The sequence below is a fragment of the Chiloscyllium plagiosum genome, chromosome 14, assembly GCF_004010195.1.
Source record: "Chiloscyllium plagiosum isolate BGI_BamShark_2017 chromosome 14, ASM401019v2, whole genome shotgun sequence".
Classification (NCBI taxonomy): domain Eukaryota; kingdom Metazoa; phylum Chordata; class Chondrichthyes; order Orectolobiformes; family Hemiscylliidae; genus Chiloscyllium; species Chiloscyllium plagiosum.
Window position 1 is genome coordinate 56,224,938 of NC_057723.1, and position 19,924 is coordinate 56,244,861.

A 19,924-nucleotide genomic window follows, 5' to 3' on the forward strand; every position below is an offset into this window, starting at 1 on the left:
GGAGGGGGGGCAGAGCCGGTAACTTGAGTGTGTGTGAAGGTGGAGGGAATAGTGGTGGAGCCATGAGCAGGGGTGGTGTTCCCCTCATGGTTCTGGGAGCCGGGAATGGTGATACTGGGATATGTGGGGGGCGTGTCAGCAGAATGCAGGTGAGTGGCGTTGGTGGGGTTGGAATTGGTGGCAGACATGGCAGTAGGGGTGGCGAAAGTCACTGAGCATGTGACATCAACGATGATGTGAGGGGCGGAAGTGATGTCAGGTGTGATGCATGAGGAATTGTGAGGGCGGAAGTGACATCATCAATCAGCGTGGGGGTGGAAGCTGCACCAGCCGCATGGCTAATGGCATCCAAGCAGTTCCAGAGGCCGGAGGAATCTTCTGGAATGTTTGAGGAGCACTGGTTATGGAGGTGGGTAGATAAAAGTTTGTTGTACTTACAGTTTTTGATGTTTGAGATAGAGTTGAAATACTGTTTGTTGAGAGTATGAATTCTCCTGAGGATGTAGTACAGAGTGGGTCCTTTGCAATTCTGAGAGAGTGTGGCCCTCAGCTGAGGCAGGGCTGACTGTAGAGTGGTTAGGTGCCGGCACATTACTGCAAGCGTGGAGCGGAGGATCTTGAAGGAGAACTGTTGCTGGTGTTTTTGAATCTGTAGTCTGTGCTGTTTGTCCCCTTCGGGTCTGAACTCTGCTGACTTAAAGGTGGTCCGGAGTCCATGTGGGATGAGTTGGTAATGGAGGCAGGCATTGAGGAAGCAAATGTGGCTGTGGTAGCGAGTTTGTTTCAGGACATGGTTGAAGAGCTTCAGGGCAGAGGAAATGACCTGGGAATTTCTCCCCCATTCCCACCCCCACCCTCCTCTAGCTTATCTCTCCACGCTTCAGGCTCTCTGCCTTTATTCCTGATAAAGGGCTTTTGCCCGAAACGTCGATTTTACTGCTCCTTGAATGCTTCCTGAACTGCTGTGCTCTTCCAGCACCACTAATCCAGAATCATATTGTACAAGGTCCGTCTGGCTGACTTTGTTACAATCACTACAGCATACATTAGTTTAAATTTAAATAAAATCATGCAGTGATTTTTAAGCAAATGAAATCCACCCAAGCCTTTGTATCATATTAAAGTAACACAAGGATAGAGTTGCAATCAGGAGAGACACAGATCAGGAGTATTATCTCCAAAGCTGAAGAGCAGCACCAGGAGAGTTGACTTGAAATAGTTATCCTTAAGTCTTGAGTGATACCGGTGTTAAACTCAAAGTCTATGGAACATGGGATTGTTGGAGACTATTCCAAACAAAAACATTACTGGAAGTAAATGGAAGGCTCAGGGCATCTTTGAAGCATATTTCATATTAAATGGTCAATCTCCCAATTTTGAATAAGTATCTGATTTCAAGTTTTGCAGTGTTGATCAACTGAGTGCAGTAGGAAAGTTAAGATGTTTGACTTAAAGTAAAATTAAATAATCATTATATTTTCAATATACTTAGGGTATCTTACTATTTTAAGTGTTCTTTGATTTTTGTTTAGTTATATTCTTTCATTTTACCCACAAACATTCTGGTCTCATTTTTTATGTCAAAACTGTTTTTATGTCTTTAAATAAGAGTTGCTGCTCTCTTCCACGATCAAAACATAAGCAGCTGAAACACAGCTATTCAATTGGAACTGTTAAAAGCAGCGCCACAAGAAAGGCCAGAATTGTAGGAACAGCAATGTCACAGAGAAGTGTGGAGCTGGAAGAAATCAAAGGTAAAAGGGCTGAAGCTGTTAAGAGGTTTAAACACAAGGATGGGATTTTAGAATTGAGGTTTTACTGAGACAGAAGCCAATGCAGTTCAGAGAACACAAGAGATAGATAGTATTGAAAAAGTATTTTGCCATCATGCCAGTTTTCAGGTGAATCTGTACTTGGACAAGAATCCTTGTCTATTTGAAAAGTTAAAAATCACACAACACCAGGTTATAGTCCAACAGGTTTATTTGGAAATACCAGCTTTTGAAGCACTGCTCCTTCCTCAGATGGTTGTGGAGAATAAGATCATAACATACAGACTTTAGAGCCAAATGAGTACAGATTCAGTTGAGATGATACGTCAAACAATTTTAGATCGTCTTTCATCTTTTAGAATTGGATGTGTTGGTTTCTGTTCTTTTCTATGTAAATCCCAGAACTTCTTTTAAATGACATTCTCAAGAAAGATTTTTTCTAACAAAAGGTGCCACCTCAGTTCAGACAATGCATTAAGGCATGAGGCCTGTCTTTGTCCCAAAGTTGAATTAGATTGTTTCTATTTCTAAAGTGGGATATGCAGAGTTTTACATGTATTCATGCAGTTTTTGAACAAAATAAAATATAATTCTGCAAAAACAAATTCACGCCATAAACTTATATTGTCCACTCCAGTCCAACACCGGCACCTCCAGGTCTTGTCTATTTCAGGCAGCAGATTGCTTAAATATGCAAATTAGTGATAGGACCCTATTTGTCCCAGGAAATGAGGGGTTAATGTGTAGACTACATTTGGTAATCTGTACAAGAATAGGTCCAGAATTTTGCAGCGTAAATTTTCCTGGGGAGATGTAGAAATACTGTTACTGGCCATTACCAATCGTAGCTCACCCCTCTGGTGACATATTGTCTCACTCACTGTGTGAGGTGGACAATTTCCCACCTTCACAATACCAGGAAGTTGCAGCTGAGCCACTCTCTCAGCAGTTGCAGCTCACCGGTGGCATTCTAATTAGGCACAAGTCAGAAAATTAATTCAAGCTTCCCAATGCTGCCTTTTACTTCATTGCATTTCTCATTTTCTTTCCTTTTCAAGATCTGTGCTCAGCCAGCATTATTAACGAGACGTAAAGGTCAACTGTCAGATTTAAAGATCGTTTACTTATCATATAGCTTCATTGCAACTTACTTCTGTAAATACTACTGGAAAGTATCACCCCCAAACGGAGAAAGTCCTGACCAATATTTATAAGAAATGATGTTACCACCATGAAAAAGTGATAATCTCTCCCAAAAACTCAAATGAAAATTCCAATACTCCTTTAGGTTAACACAAATAGCATTTGAGATTTTCATCACCTCCTCCTCCCCCCCCCCCCGAGAATCAAGTTGTGTTTTTGGAAGAAACTTGCACCTTTGGGTTCAGAATGTGATTTTACAAATAAAATGATTATGAAAGAAGCAGCCAAAAGGATCAGCAGGGATAGCTCCCAGGAAACTGCAATGATGAGCAGGACATGCTTATCTCAAAAGCACAGCTTTTGGACAGTGCAATGCTCCTCACAACATATCAGAATTTATTGGTGATTATGTATTCCCTCTGAAAGTGCTGCCATGCTGTTAGTAGTCCCTGGTGCCAGGACAAACAGAACAGTGAAGAGTGAATCTGTTCACATCTCACTGGAGAGCCCTCATCTAACACATTTGTACTTACATAAGAGCCCTTTTTAAAAAAAAGGATAATTCCTGTTGTATTCAACATTTTAAATATCCCTGATAAAAAACAAAATACTGGCCCTTCTTGTGGCACAGTGGCTGTGTTCCTACCCCTGAAACAGGAGACTAATGTCATTTGCCCAGAATAAAGAACACACTCTTCCCACATACTGGGCCCGGTCTTCAACCACAGTATTAAATGAGTCAAGTTTCCCAATTAGCAGCATGGTGCCAGGAACACTTAGTTGAAACTTTATTGCTGGAACAGCACAGCAGGTCAGGCAGCATCCAGGGAACAGGAGATTCGACGTTTCGGGCGACGTTTCAGGTTTCCTGAAGAAGGGCCTGTGCCCGAAACGTCGAATCTCCTGTTCCCTGGATGCTGCCTGACCTGCTGTGCTGTTCCAGCAATAAAGTTTCAACTTTGATCTCCAGCATCTGCAGACCTCACTTTCTCCGCCAGGAACACTTACCCCCAACTGAAAGAAGACTCTTGTAAGCGAATTTCCTCAGGATTGTGCTTGGCTCTCTTTTGCCACTGAAATTAGTCCAGGTGGGGTCAGCTTCCACTTGATCCAGAGGTATGTAATAACATCTCTGGAGAGGTTGCTTCAAAACAAAAGTTTAAGTTTAAAAAAGAACTCAAAATACTCACAGCTTTATCAATTCCCTCGCAAATGGTATCAATCTGTTAGGGTCACACTGCTTTGAGTCAAGGCTGGAAGATGGCAGAAGTCTTTGAAAAGTAGTTGTGAACTTTCAAATTAGATGTAACTTAGACTTTAAAAGCACCAGCTGTAACATTTAGACAAAGCAAGACCCTCAGTTTTGCAAAGTCAGAAAAATAACCATAACGCACAGGTAAAGAATTACCCAAATAGATTCACTCGGAGTGAAATTTGAGTGACAGCTGGCATTGGGATCGTAGTGCAGGTTTAATTCGCAGTCATTGTTTCAAATGCAAGTAGCAAACCAATTTAATACTGCCTGCAAATTTGCATAATTACAATACAGCTAGTAATAAAAATGCCAGAGTGTTTTAACAGAGAATCCAGATTTCTGCAAGATGAATGCCATTTAAAATGAGCCTGCCCTCAAACCCCAAACCACTCCTCACCCACCCCCACCCCCAACCATAATAAGGATAGAATCCCCCCCCCGGTCTTCACATTCCACCCTACCAACCTCCAAATCCAGCATTTCATCCTCAACCACTTTCACCACCTACATTCAGACCCCACTACTAGAAATATATTTCCCTCCCCACCCCTATCTGCGTTTCGCTCCATGCTCCCCACCAACACCTGAGATCTTTCCCTGCCACCATAAGAGATGCAAAACCTTCACTCACATCTCCCTCCCTCACCTCCATCCAAGGCTCCAAAAGTTCATTCCAAATCTGGCAGAGATTTACTTGCATTTCCTTGAAACTCATTTACTGAATCTATTGCTCTCGATGTGGTCTCGCCTATGTCGGAGAGACTGAGCGCAATCTCATGGAACAGTTCAGAGAACATCTCTGGTCCGTACAGACCAACCGACCCCTTCTGGTGACCATCCATTTCAACTTCCCCTCCCACTCCCCTAATGACATGTCCATTCTGGGCCACATCCACTGCCTAAACAAACTGGAGGAGGAATACCTCATCTTCTGCCTCAGGAGCCCACAGCCACACAACCTCAACATTGAATTAAAAGCAAATTACTGCGGATGCTGGAATCTGAAATCAAAAGAGAAAATGCCGGAAAATCTCAGCAGGTCTGGCAGCATCTGTAAAGAGAGAAAAGAGCTGATGTTTCGAGTCTAACTGACCCTTTGTCAAAGCTCAAAGGGTCAAACAAGTGAATGGCTCAAAGGCTTTGACAAAGGGCCAGTTAGACTCGAAACATCAGCTCTTTTCTCAACATTGAATTCACCACTTTCCAAATCTCTTCAATCCCCACTCCATCCCAGATCCAACCCTCTGACTCAGCACCACCCTCTTGACCGGACCTACCTGTCCATCCTCCTTGCCACCTACCTGCTCCATACCTCCCACTGACCCATTACACTCACTTCCTACATTTGTCCACCTATCGCCTTCCTGACTACGTTTCGGCTAGCCTCACCCCACTTCCCCCTATTATCTCTCAGCCCCATCCCTCTCCCCACTCCTGATGAAGAGTAATGGCTGAAATGTTGACTGTCTCGTTCCTCAGATGTTGCCTGACCTGCTGTGCCTTTTCCACCACCAAACTTTATTAACTTTGATTCTTCAGCATCTGCAGTCCTCACTATCACCTGTGCTACATAATGCCAAAATTCTAGCCATACCCAAAGCTGGAATATCTTGTAGAAGAGCCTGAGCAGGAAGAAGACTAAACTATGTAAAACAATAGAGTGACAATTCTTCAAAGTTTCTCTGATGTTGTATTGAATGTTTTCCAAGAGGAGAGATGTTTTTCTTAGTCTCAAGTCCAAGAGCGCCTCCAGACAAATTACATGGTAGATAGCAGTGCCTGTTAATGCCAACAGACAACAATGAGGACCTGAATGCATTGCTACTAGTAGTATAATGACTATACAAGTGGTGAAGGTCAGTGCATTCATCTTCATTTGTGGCTGAGCAACTACAACAAAAGTAACACACTATTTATTTCACCACGCCAATCACGACACACCAACAATATCTAACAATGGCAATTTATTTTTACGTTATCCTCACTTCCATATCTTACAACTTGCATAGATTGCCAGCTAGTCAACCATGACATCTAATTCATCCAAACACATTTTACCACATCCACTGATACACTTTTCACTCTATTGTAGTACAAGCTGGTGCATAATCAGCATAATCAGTTCAAGAAGGTGTCACAGGCAACACATTCTCAAGGAGGGATTAGCAACAAATGTCAGCATTGCCTATGTCATTGACATCTAAAGAAAGAATACAACGTTCTACCTTAGTAAAGGAGAGTACAAGTGTAAATATTTATAAACTTCAACTTAAATAACTAAGCATCTTTTTGTTTTCCTTTCCCTTTCTGTTCATGTGTTGACAGTAAATGCAAGTGACCTGAGCACTGAACACAGCTAGAGTAACGATTGGTCAAGAACAATATATCATTTGTTGGACACATTTAAAGGAGTGAAAGGTATGTGAAATAACTCCATCACTAAGTCACTCTTTATTTATTCATGGAAAGTTCTTGACACTGACTCAGCTTCCTCAGAGCCAACTGGCCCAGTATCAGATTACCTGACATTCCTATTTTTACCTGTCAGTCAGGGCACCCTGATTGGGCTGGTTTAACAGCTCCAATCAGGGAACTCATATCCTATGACGTCAACCTGACAGACCTCGTTATAACCACTACTGTGCGTAAATTGCATGTGGGGATTTTAATATCATAGGCTTGATCCAGGCCATTTTTTTCCCATTCAGCAACTTTGGGCAATTGCTCTGAAACAAGCAGCAGGCAGAGGCAATAATAACAACAGATTGATAGATGTTAGCAATAATAATTTTACTTATCTCGAATATATTTATATTGTTTTTTCTTTCATTCCCTCAGCACCCACTTGACTAGTATTTGGTCTGCATTTACTTGAATTTTAAAATTTTGATTTGCCTTTTTCTCAATGCCATCATGCACCTGACCTTTATTTCTAAGCAATGACCCAGACCAATAATATTTTCTGTCTGAAAACAAGCTCAAAAATGTTTATTGCTCATGCAGTTGAGATTCAGGATATCAAATGGACTTCAAAGTATCACAAAATAGCATTTCTTAAGCATAAAATTTTTACTTTGAGCAAACTATTTCTAACAGTTTAGGCTGAACATGTTTCTATTGTTTTGAGTTCAGTGACCCTTCTTCTGAACAGAAAGCAGCTAGAAAAAGGTGATATTTATATTGATGACCGACGGTGGGGTTGGGACTGAAGGTGTGATCGGATAGGTGGAGATGGAGCTCAGAGAAAGAAAGAAAATGTTAGACAGACAAGCAATTTATTAATAGTGAGCCAGAGGACAACAAAAGCTAGATAGGTGATAATGAGGAATACAAGTAGGTGAAAATTGGTTTCACTGTGCTGAAGGCAACCCAGGTCATGACAGGACATTGGGGTGGATAGAAGGCAGGGTTCATGTTCTAAAATGTTAAAGTTGATAAGGAGGCCTTGAAGGCTGTAATGTTCCCAAGCAGATGATGACACGTTGCCCTTCCAGATTGCGTCGCTTTAGTGGGGCACTGCAGTAGGCCTGAGACAGGAATGTTGGCATGGGAACACAGTGATGTTTTGAAGTGGAAGATAACCGAAAGCCCAGGGTCATCTTTCTGGACAGAATGTAGCTATTTCACAAAGCAGTTACCCAGTCTGCGTTTCCAAGGAGACAGCAGTGGGAGCAGAAAATACAGTAAAATAAATGTTAATTTTTGACATCAGAAATATGTAACAAAAGTAAGTATTTAAGGAAGGTTAATTTTCTTTTCTGTTTTTACATCAATAAATTGACAGCTATAGCCTTCAGCTGTCTATAAAGAGGAAGGGAGATCAAAGAATACATACTGGTATTAAATTAATTCAGTCTGATTTATTTGCACCTATTGTGGCTGTTAATAAAATACTTATGCACTTAAAAAAAATCATATTTCCACTGTGTCCATTCTTTGGCCATCATTTACTGTCCTTTCTTGTTACTGATAGAACCTGCAAGCACTCACAAAGATAATAGCAAAACATAATTTCACTTGATGGACTGGAATATCAGACATGCAGTCGAATAGAGTGTGCAACTCACCATGTGATAGGTTTGCTATCACTTTTAGTGTAGGGATCCACAGGGACTGCTTTATCTAGCAAAATAGAGGTAAACCACTGACTGATCTAACTAGCAGGTTATTTTTTTTTCTTTTTTCTTTTTTTTTCTTTAGTGCTTATTTTTCCCCAGCACCCATGTTGTGTGTGTGCAGGTGTGAGACACAGTGAGAGACACAAGGTGCACAAATCTTTATTCAGTTTCCACCACCAGGAAGATAGGAAAACACCCAAGTGGCCAATGACAAGCACTGCCCTTCACAAAAAAGGCATTGCTGTGTGATCAAACAGAGAGGGGGAGGGCAGGGACTAAATCAAAATAGAGTTGGAGGGGGAAATAATGCACTCAACTCCCTGCAGCACCCGCCTCTCCCTGAACAACTCCAGAGTGTTGGTGGACACCGCATGCTCCTTCTCCAAGGACACCCGAGCTCTAACGTAACTGCGGAAGAGGGGCAGGCAGTCGGCCCTAACGACCCCCTCCACGGCCCGCTGCCTGGACCTGTTAATGGCCAGTTTGGCCAGGCCCAGGAGCAGACCCACGAGGAGGCCCTCAGACCTGATGTCCTGTTATTTTTTTTTTATTTAATCTCCTGTTTACTTCTCTTTTTCTTTTTTTAACCCCCACACTAGCGCCTAACTGCGGTAGTGCTTATTTTTTCCCCAGCACCCATGGTGTATGTGTGCAGTTATGAGACATAGTGAGAGACACAAGGTGTACGAATCTTTATTCAATTTCCATCACCAGGAAGTAAGGAAAACACCCGAGGGGCCAGTGACAAGCAGTACCCTTACTAGCAGTTTATTATATGTTAGCAACTCATTATATGTACATTGATATGATAGACTTCGTTATAGAGAGTTTGAGACTATAACAAAGCATGAGAACATACAAACCTCCAAATTAAGAGAAGAAATAAGCCATATGATCCTTCAACCCTCTCCACAAATGAATAAGATTAGAGCTGATTATGTTGCGAATTCCACATTCCCATATATTCCCAATAACCTTTGGTTCCTTGCCAAACAAGAATCTACCTACCTCTCCCTTAACAATATTCAATACCTTCACCTGCACTGTCTTCTGGAAAAGAGACTCCCAGAGTTGAACAACTCTGACAGAAAAGATTTTCTCTCATTGCTGTCCTGAAAGTGCAACCTCCAATTTTAAAACAGGGTTCCCTAGTACTGGATGCACCCACATCTTTCCACATATACCTTGTCAAGACCATTCTGGATCATATAAACTTCAACCAAATAAACTCCAGGAAAAATAAGCCCAGTCTGTCCAATCTGCCCTCATAGGCAACTTGCTTATTTCAGGTTGTCAATCCAGTAAGCCTCCTCTGAACCATCTCTGAAGTACTTACAACCTTCTTTTAGTAAAGAGCCCAAAATTGCACAAGGTGTTTGAGATATAGTCTCACTTATGTCTTGTATAACTGAGGTATAGCATTTCTTATTTTTAGGATCAATGCCTCTCATCATAAAGGTTAGCGTTCCATTTGCCTTCGGAGTTGTTTGCTATAGCTGCACAGTACACTTTTGAGACTCATGTACCAAGATTCTTCTGTGTTTCAGAATTCAGCAGGTATCCTCCCTTTAAATAATACATTTTTAAATGTTCATGCTAAAGTGAACAATATCAAATTTTCATACATTGTGTCCCACCTGACAGAATTTTGCCCATCACTAGATGTATTTGCATCTATCTGCATCTTTGTTATATCAACATCACAACACACTATCATAACTATCTTTGTGTCTTTTGCAAATTTAGCCACTATGCCTTTGATCCACTTATCTAAGTTATTGTTATAAATTGTAAAAGATTGAGAGGTCAAGACAGACACCTATGAGACCGCTAGGCTGAACCTGATCCTTAGATCTCAATCATTCAGGATTCAAAGCTGTTCTGCTGAGAAGCTCATAATCCCATAATCATAGTGGGTGATGCTTAAGGTACTCCTTAATATAAAGGTTATTTACAATGTCTTCAGAGATGTGTTTACACACCTCTGGAGCAGGTAGAATTAGAACCTAGGCCTCCTGGTTCAGAAGTAGGGACACTACCACTGTGCCACAAGAGCCCTTTGTCAATATTAATCCCCTCAGTCCCTTACAATCTTACAGCATTTTTAAAAAAAAATTATTCATTTCTATATATAATTACATTTATCACTACCTTTTTCTAACTTCCCAACCATGCTGTTCTCCCAGACCCCATTTCATTTTGAAGGGATAAAGGACTCCTCCAACGTTAATTAGCACTGTGCGGCTCCAACATGCATGTTTCTTGATGTCTCCATGGAAACATTGGCAGTCAAATTGGAGACTCAGATGCAGCATAGGGTCTGTCACTGATACAACAAACCTGCATTCCATCATAAAGCCATTGATGCTCAGCATTAATGGAAAAGCAAGAAGAGGCCAATGGACCTTGCCTTCACTTCTCTTGGAGGCAGGGTTATGTTAGCAGTCAACCAAAAAGAGAAAGAGCCATGCATAGGACCTCCTGAATCTTGTCAGGATACTTCCGTGAATTTCTGCTCCCTCGCCACACATTTTTTACCTGTCATAAAAAATCCTGCAGAAGTTCAAAGCAAGAAGGTTAGCTCATGAAGATTGTTGGCAGGCATGGGCACTCTAGACCCAGAGGTGCCAGGGAAAAACAGGCAAACGTTATCCAGGTCAATAGGGTGGGTCCCCTCCTCCCCAGCTGCAGAGGTTGAGACCACATTTAGATGTGATTGGACACAGAAAAAGAAAATGTGCACAGATGGATGTATCAAAAGGAGAGGTCTCACAATTCCTCTCAATCGCTGTCTAACATGACAGACTTCATCGCATAACACTGATATCACATGCTGACTGAATCCTTAAAAATAACCTAACCTTAGATCCATGCAATGTTAGGTCTTACTGACTACTGCTTTTTCAATGTTAGTAGAAATATTATGTGTAGATGTTTGTTAGTAAGATCACTTATAAATATCAAATGTATAATCAGATGGATAACAAAATACTGTATTTATTCAGCAAAAGTAAAAGTTTAAGGACTGCAACAATAACCAGATCCACATATACTTTGGACTAAACAGGGCTGCTTGCAATCGAACCAACAGAAAGTTGAACAACTAACGAAAATTAAAGGGAATGGGGCAGCACTGTGGTTCAGTGGTTAGCACACTGCCTCACAGCACTAGGGACCTGAGCTCAATTCCAGCATCGGGTGACTGCGTGGAGTTTGTACATCCTCCCTGTGGGTTTCCTCCGGGTGCTCCAGTTTCCTCCCACAGTCCAAAGATGTGCAGGATTGGCCATGTTAAATTGCCTGCAGCGTCAAGGGATGTATCGGTTAGGTGAATTACCCATGGAAAATGCAGGTTTACAGGGATAGGTTATGAGGGTGAGTCTAGATGGGATGCTCTTTAGAGAGTTAGTGTGGACTTGTTGAGCCAAATGGCCTGTTTCCTCACTGTATGGTTTCTATGGTTTCTTTCTATGCAGAGTCAAACACAGCTCAATCATGATTGATGTAAGTTCAATTAGGTTCCCTGTCGCTTCTAACACTCGCTGGTGCATTGCTCTAGCATAAAAGCTTGGATGTCCTTCCTGGTTAATATCCTGATCCTCAATCCTATCTTTATCTTTAGAATATTGCTGTCAATCCCTTATTTTCTCTATATACAGAACCATTTTGTCTGCTTCAGTTGTGAAATGCATAGTTTCCTATATTAACGTGGTATACGTAAACTTCACCTTAAGTAGACCCTTAGTGAGTTTCATGTTGACTCCGGTAAAAGAGTGAACAGTCTTAAATTTTCATTCTATGTCAATCTAAGGGTTTCTTAAAGGAGTCACCAACCATGTTTAGACTGGTTAGCCCTGGTCTCCTGCAGCAATCCCAGTATGACCTGAGGGTCTTAGGAGGAAGCAAGAATCTGCAAGTTTTCTGGTATGTCCCCATCATGGCTGTCCCCATCATGGCTGTTCCCAGGACATCTCCAAACCATAGCCTCAAAGATCAAATCTAATTTAAACAGTAATGGAAGCCTTTTCAACTCAGCAAGTTGTTGAGAGGACCCTTGCAAACCAACATGAGTGTAGTGTACAGAATGCACAGAGGAAGCCAGCATTAGGTGGAGAATGCAACTGCCCAAGATGTTTGACACTCATCTTCACAGAGAAAGGCTACAAACAGATGTGGTCTGGAGAAATGCTATCAATGATGCCCAGATGTATATCTGTATCAAGGACTGGAAGACAGCTCAACTGTTCCTTGAATGAATTATACTGATTTATATGTTTATGTCATCAGTAACTTTATAAAAGTAAAAACAATGACTGCAGATGCTGGAAACCAGATTCGGGATTAGTGGTGCTGGAAAAGCACAGCAGTTCAGACAGCAAAGAGGGGAGAGTGGAGTGGATAGGTGGAAAAGAAGATAGGCAGGTAGGACAAGTCATCCGAGGGTGCATTAAAGGGGGGGCATGGACCTGACCAGATAGTCCCCCCTACAACCCTCCCTCCCATCCTGGCACCTTCCCCTGCCACCGCAGGAATTGCAAAACTTGCGCCCACTCCTCCTCCCTCACCTCTATCCAAGGCCCTAAAGGAAGCCTTCCTCATCCAAAGTTTTACCTGCACATCCACCAATATCATTTATTGTATCCGTTGCTCCCGATGCGATCTCCTCTACATTGGGGAGACTGGACGTCTCCTAGCAGAGCTCTTTAGGGAACATCTCTGGGACACCCGCACCAATCAACCACACTACCCTGTGGCCCAACATTTCAACTCCCATCACCTTCATCCCACCCCATCCACCCATTGTACTCTTTGCTACCTTCTCCCACCCTCGTCCCTGACCTATCACCTTCATCTCCACCCCTACTCACCTATTGTACTCTATGCTACTTTCTCCTCACCCCCACCCTCCTCTCATTTATCTCTCCACCCTTCAGGCACTCTTTTGCCCAAAATGTCGATTTTATTGCTCCTCGGATGCTGCCTGAACTGCTGTACCTTTCCAGCACCACTAATCCAGAGTCATCCGTAACTTTGACAGCCACAGGAATAGAATGGCCACCCAGTCAGTCTAAGCAGAAATCCTGCTCCAACAGATGTCAATGTTTGGTAGTGATGGCTAGGTCATCATTAATCTTTGCCTGCACTGGATTTTGAAGAGCTACAGATATGACAGTGAGATCTGTAGATTCAAGGTTCTGTCATTCTCCTTCTCTCCTTGAGGGATCTTCACCTGCTACTACTTAATCTGGATGGTGTGCAGCAGCCACTGGGGAGTGTTGTTTTTGTTGAAGTTGTTAATAACATTATTATTGCTCATTCTTCTTTAATGCCAGCTTCACATTTGAAGCAAAACCAAAAGGATTCCAGCCACAGCGATATACATGGCAGATGCCTGAGCTGACAATCTGTGGGGAATATCAGAAAGAGACCACTGTTTCACTAATCCTCTCTCCTCACATCACTCACGTTGAAGCATCTTGTCATTCCCTGCTTTAGTGTGCCATCTCATAAAGGAACTCTGAGTCAGTATACAAATTTGCATTGCATAACCAAAGTAACATAAGCCACAGTGATCATCACTACATCCAAAAAAAAAAGCATCTTTGGACATTTTTGTTTATTTATTCATGGGATGTGGTTGAACCAGCATCCAGTTGCCCGGAGCTGGATGAGTTACCTTTTTGCGTATCTATCTACAGCAAACTGCAGGTACAATGTTCTCAGGGAGAGAAATCTAGGATCTTGACTCAGTGACACTGAAGGAATAGGGATCTATTTTCTCATCTAAATTGTCAGTGGTTTGGAGGGGAATTTGGAAACACAGGTGGTGGCATTCCCATGTATCTGCTGCCATTGGCCTCAGAGGTGGAAGTGATCATAGGTTTAGAACACGTTGTCCGAAGGACCTTGGTGAATTTCTACATTGCATTTTGCAGATAGTACACATCACTGCAACTGTGCACCAGTGGTGGAGGGAATGGATGTTTGAGATGTAGTGCCAGTCAAGCAGGCTGTTCTGTCCTAGATGGTGTCAGGTTTCAGTGTTGTTGGAGCTGAGTCATTCAGGCAAGTGGGAAATACTACTTCATCCTGCTGACTTGTACTTAGTAGATTATGGCTAGATTTGGGACAGATGAGTTACTTGCTCCAGGATTCCTAGCTTCTGACCTGCTATTGTAGGCATTGTATTTACAATGCAAAACCAGTGTTCATGCACCAATGCAGGAATGGAATATTGGCTGCAAGCTGCAGTGATCATCCCCATCTCTCATTTATATGGCTAGAAATTAATTGGACTAGCCAATGTCAACTTCCAGCATGTCACTGGTGGAGACAACAGTGATGTCATGGGGCAATGGTTAGATTTTCTCTTTGGAAATTGTTCTTGCTTGACATTTATGTGGCTTAAATGTTGTATCACAAACAATGTTCTTAGACACTTTTGTTCACCAAACTATAAGTGGTCCTTCTGAAGCAGTTTCTTCTATTGATAGCTCTGAAATGTAACATAGAATAGATATAGAATCCCTACAGTGGAAAAGCAGGCCAGTTAACCCATCAAGTCCACAAAGACCCTCCAAAGAGCATCAAACCTAGACCTACCCCCATACCCTATAACCTTGCATTTACATGGCTATTACACCTAGCTTGCACGCTATGGCTGGTTTAACATGGCCAATCTCAACTTTCTATTTCAAAATAGCCATTTTCACTATAGGGGTCATCCTCTTAACAACCCAACCCAGTGAGCCCATTCACAGATTTGAGTTTTCCATACAAGACTTCATTTGTGGATGCTGAAGTTTTGAATTAAAACAGAAAGTGATGCAGAAATCAGCAGCTCAGGAAGCATCAGAAAAGAGGAGGAAGAGTCACAATAGATTTGAAACTGTAACTCAGTTTCTCCCTGCACAGATGTTGCTAGAGCTGCTGAATTTCTCCAACACTTTCAGTTTTTATTTCATGCAGTGTCTCTCTGATAAGTCCCCTGACTATTATTGCTCAAAACTTTGAGTGTGGCCATGGCCCATTCCCTTGACTGGCATGATAGGACAGCTCCAAAAGGACCCACCTAAACCCCTGGATCGATGCCTCCATAGCACTTTGGCTGACCTATATGTAATCTCCTGACCAGTTAGATTTGACCTACAACACAGATCATGGCACAATCCTGGACTACAAGGACATGGATCCACAGACTCTGGTAAGCCAATTGTCTGACTGACCATGGCCAATTCCTGGTACTGTAATGACTGTAGTGATCCCTGACGGTCATCCTCAAGCAGGAATGCTCACCTTCTGACTTTCAGAAAGGACTTTTTGCTTGAAGCACAGAGAATGTATTTGTTGTGTAAGCTGCTGGCACATTACGTAGGTATGATATTGATATAGCATGGTGCCTCACAGCGACATGTATCCATCCTTGACCATTCAGTGCTCCCAGCCAATACGGACTGTCTGCCTCTCCTTCCACATTAAAACAAGTAATTCATGTCACAGAGGCTAGTAGGCTGTGCACTATGAACACAATGTAAACCACAATGGTTGGCTGTCGGTGCAAAGCAAATGAGCACAATTAAATTGGGTTAAAAGCTGCAAAACATGTAGCTACATGAGATATACGCATCCCTGTGCATACCGTGCTCTGGCAGAGGCTGCAAGGTACAGGTGTTCTTGAGCTCTAATGTTAAGTCCTGAAGCACCGAAAAGTGTGTGTGTTGGACCAAGAGCAAACATGTGTTCAGTTTGATGGGTTTAATGTTGACCCATGTGAATATAGAGTGGGGAAATGGCATGGACAAGCAAGCAGCCAGCTGTTGTCACCAGTTAACCAACCACCTCTCGGGGCAGGAATTATCATCTAGATTCTCAGGACAGAGAGGAGCATTCAAAAGGGGTCTTTCCTATGCCAGTTCAGGAAGCAGAAAATTCTAGCCTGTGATGTATGAGCAGTCAAATCAGTGACATCACTATTTTGTGTCAGGTAGTCAAATACGCTCAGTTAATATGTTTGTTGTCACCATCTTCATTTTGTGTAGACATCTCCAAGGCCTGTTTGGTCCAGGTATAGAAGAAAATGACCTACTGGTCTAACTAGAAGAATGATGTGAAGGTTTAGATTACCTACAGTGTGGAAACAGGCCATTCGGCCCAACAAGTCTACACTGTCCCTCTGAAGAGCAACCCACCCCCCCCCCCCCGACTAATGCACCTAACACTATGGGCAACTTAACATGGCCAATTCACCTGGCCTGCACAACTTTGGACTGTGGGAGGAAACCAGAGCACCCATAGAAAACCCACACACACATGGGGAGAATGTGCAAACTCCACACAGACAGTTACCCGAGGATGGAATTGAACCTAGGACCCTGGTGGTGTGAGGCAGCAGTGCTAATCACTGAGCCACCGTGCCGCCCCAAATGCTGTTGTTGGACTGGGGTGAACATGTTAAAGACCACACAACACCAGGTTATAGTCCAACAGGTTTATTTGGAAGTGCTAGCTTTCAGAGCATTGCTCCTTCATTAGGTAGCTGTGGAGCACCATCATAAGACACATAATTCATAGCAAAGATCTGTGTCATGCAACTGAAGTGACATATTGAACAAACCTAAATTGCTGTTAGAATGGGTTGCAGGTTTCGATTCATTAATATGTAAATCCCAGAACTTCTTTCCAGTACATTCTTGAGATAACTTAAAGTTTCATAAAAAGAAAGGCAACATCTCAGCTCAGACAATACATTAAAGGTGTGAGGGCAGAGTCTGTCTGTATCCCAATCTTAAACCAGACTGGTTCTATTTCCAAAGTAGGAATGTATGAATGTTATATGAATTGATTGCCTGCAGATTATGTGCTTTTTGAACAAAATAGAACATATCTGCAATAACAATTCTGCAAATGCAAATTCACCTCATAGACTTAATGTATATGCTAGTGTAAAAGTCGATCTTATTTTTGTCCAATACACCTTGTATTTTCTATATATCTCATGTAAAGGTCAACCCTACTATATTGCATTATAAACCTCTTACAAAGGAAACTGCATGTTCCCATTAACCCACTTAAACAAAATCGCATCCATTCATTCATATTGGTAACTCTACTTATTGCTCTTTGTTTACTATATTTCATCTCTGTTCATTCATTCATTCATTTACTTTACTATAGCACATTTTGATTGATTCAGTCAGACTGGTGCTAATTCTATAGGCACTTATTGCACTTTATTAACTTTTGAATGCATAGTGAACATTAACTTTTTAACAATCATTTTAATAGTGCCATTATATCTGAAAAGTGAGATATATTAGCTACACATATCTTTAATTCTTTAAACAAATTGTTAACGTTGTTGAGGTTCATAACATAAGAGTGTAAATGGGAGGGGAAACAGAAGAATTTGGCGGGCACGTTTAAGACACTTACACATTCAGAATTTAATAAATGGTTCATTTTAAGGTGTGCCAGTATACCAGACCATGACAATGGTGAACAGTATGATTTTGCAGGATTTCAATGAATCTTTGTCATGTTAACCTTTGTACCGGTATGTATAAATAAAATTTACTATCAGTAACTCATTCTTGTTTCTATCTGGTAATTACTTTAAAATGTAATTCATAGTGTTTTTCTTCTTTACCCAGGATTAGTTGAACAACCAAATCCACTTTTGCTAATAACACTGTTTCGAACTGCAGCATGATTTTCAGCCTTTCAAAACTAGTACCAGTGTATTAGTCGACCATATAAATTGGACCTTGAAAATGTGTAAAGAAAATTCCACTTTTACACAAGTATATATGGTATATGTGTGTGTGCGCGTGCAAGAGACACAGGGAGAGGGAGTGTGTGTGAGTGAGAGAGTGTGTGTGTGTGAGTGTGTGCATGCTTGGTAAAATGTATGCGTGCGTGTGATGGAGTATAGGCCTGTGAGAGGGTGTGTGTGAGTGGGAGTGTGGGGAGTATGTGTGTGTGTCTGAGAGAAAGCATGTAACTAAGAGAGAGAGAGAGAGTCGGCATGTGTGTTTGCATCCGCATACGTGTGTATGGTGTAGTGAGATCACCTGTAGTGTGACATGAACCCAAGGTCCCAGTTGAGGCCATCCTCTTGGGTACTCAACTTGGCTATCAGCCTCAGCTGGGCCACTCTGCATTGTTGCGTATACCGAAGTCCGCCTAAGAGGACAGTCACCCGAAGATCCAAGAATGAACGTCACTGACCGATGTGGTGTGCCCAACTGAGATGGAACATCCCTATCTGCCGACTGTTGCACAGAGTCCATTCATCAATTATCGTAGCGTCTGCTTGGTCTCGCCAACGTACCATACCCCAGATCACCTCAGCAGTCAGGGACATTCGGTCTCAGGTCCTCAGGTGACCATCCTCCAAGGCGGACTTCGGGATACGAAACAACGCAATGTGGCGCAGCAGAGGCTGATAGCCAAGTTCGGTACACATTAGGATGGTCTCAACCAGGACCCTGGGTTCATGTCACACTACAGGTGACCTCACTACATTATGCACTCTCTCAACACACTCTTACATTCACTCACACACGTACACCCCCACACTCTCACCCATGCACACACCCTCTCACAGACTTATACTCCATCACACTCACGCACACACTCAACCAAGCATGCACACATGCAAACACACACTCCCTCACATGTACGTACACACATACACGAGTCTATGTAGTGAATTTGCATTTGCAGAATTGTAATGGCAGATGCATTCTATTTTGTTCAAAAAGCAGACAGACAATCCATGTAATATTTAATAAATTCTAACTTTGGAAATAGAACCAGTCTGGCTCAAGATTGGGATACAGACAGAACATAGAACATTACAGCGCAGTACAGGCCCTTCGGCCCTCGATGTTGTGCCGACCTGTCATACCAATCTGAAGCCCATCCCACCTACACTATTCCATGTACGTCCATATGCTTGTCCAATGACGACTTAAATGTACTTAATGTTGGCGAATATACTACAGTTGTAGGCAAAGCATCCCATACCCTTACTACTCTGAGTGAAGAAACTACCTCTGACATCTGTCCTATATCTATCACCCCTCAATTTAAAGCTATGCCCCCTCGTGCTCGCCGCCACCATTTTTGGAAAAAGGCTCTCCCTGTCCATCCTATCTAACCCTCTGATTATCTTATATGCCTCTATTAAGTCACCTCTCAACCTTCTTCTCTCCAGCGAAAACAGGCTCAACTCCCTCAGCCTTTCCTAGCAAGACCTTCCCTCCATACAGGCAACATCCTAGTAAATCTCCTCTGCACCCTTTCCAAAGCTTCCATATCCTTCTTATAATGCGGTGACCAGAACTGTACACAATACTCCAAGTGCAGCTGCACGAGAGTTTTGTACAGCTAAATCATAACCTCATGGTTCCGGAACCCGATCCCTCTATTAATAAAAGCTAAAACACTGTATGCCTTCTTAACAACCCTGTCAACCTGAGTGGCAACTTTCAAGGATCTGTGTACCTGGACACAGAAATCTCTCTGCTCATCTACACTACCAAGAATCTTACCATTAGCCCAGTAATTTGCATTCCGGTTACTCCGACCAAAGTGAATCACCTCACACTTGTCCACATTAAACTCCATTTGCC

General features: G+C 42.3%; 1 long non-coding RNA gene across 1 annotated transcript in view; it reads left to right on the forward strand.

Moving 5' to 3' along the window:
* The first annotated feature begins 1,672 nt into the window (after positions 1–1,672).
* LOC122556931 overlaps positions 1,673–19,924 on the forward strand; it is a 25,394-nt gene continuing 7,142 nt past the window's right edge. Inside the window, exons 1-2 of the long non-coding RNA XR_006313710.1 lie at positions 1,673–1,754; positions 6,496–6,588. This is a non-coding gene — a long non-coding RNA (uncharacterized LOC122556931). The remainder of the gene's footprint in view (positions 1,755–6,495; positions 6,589–19,924) is intronic.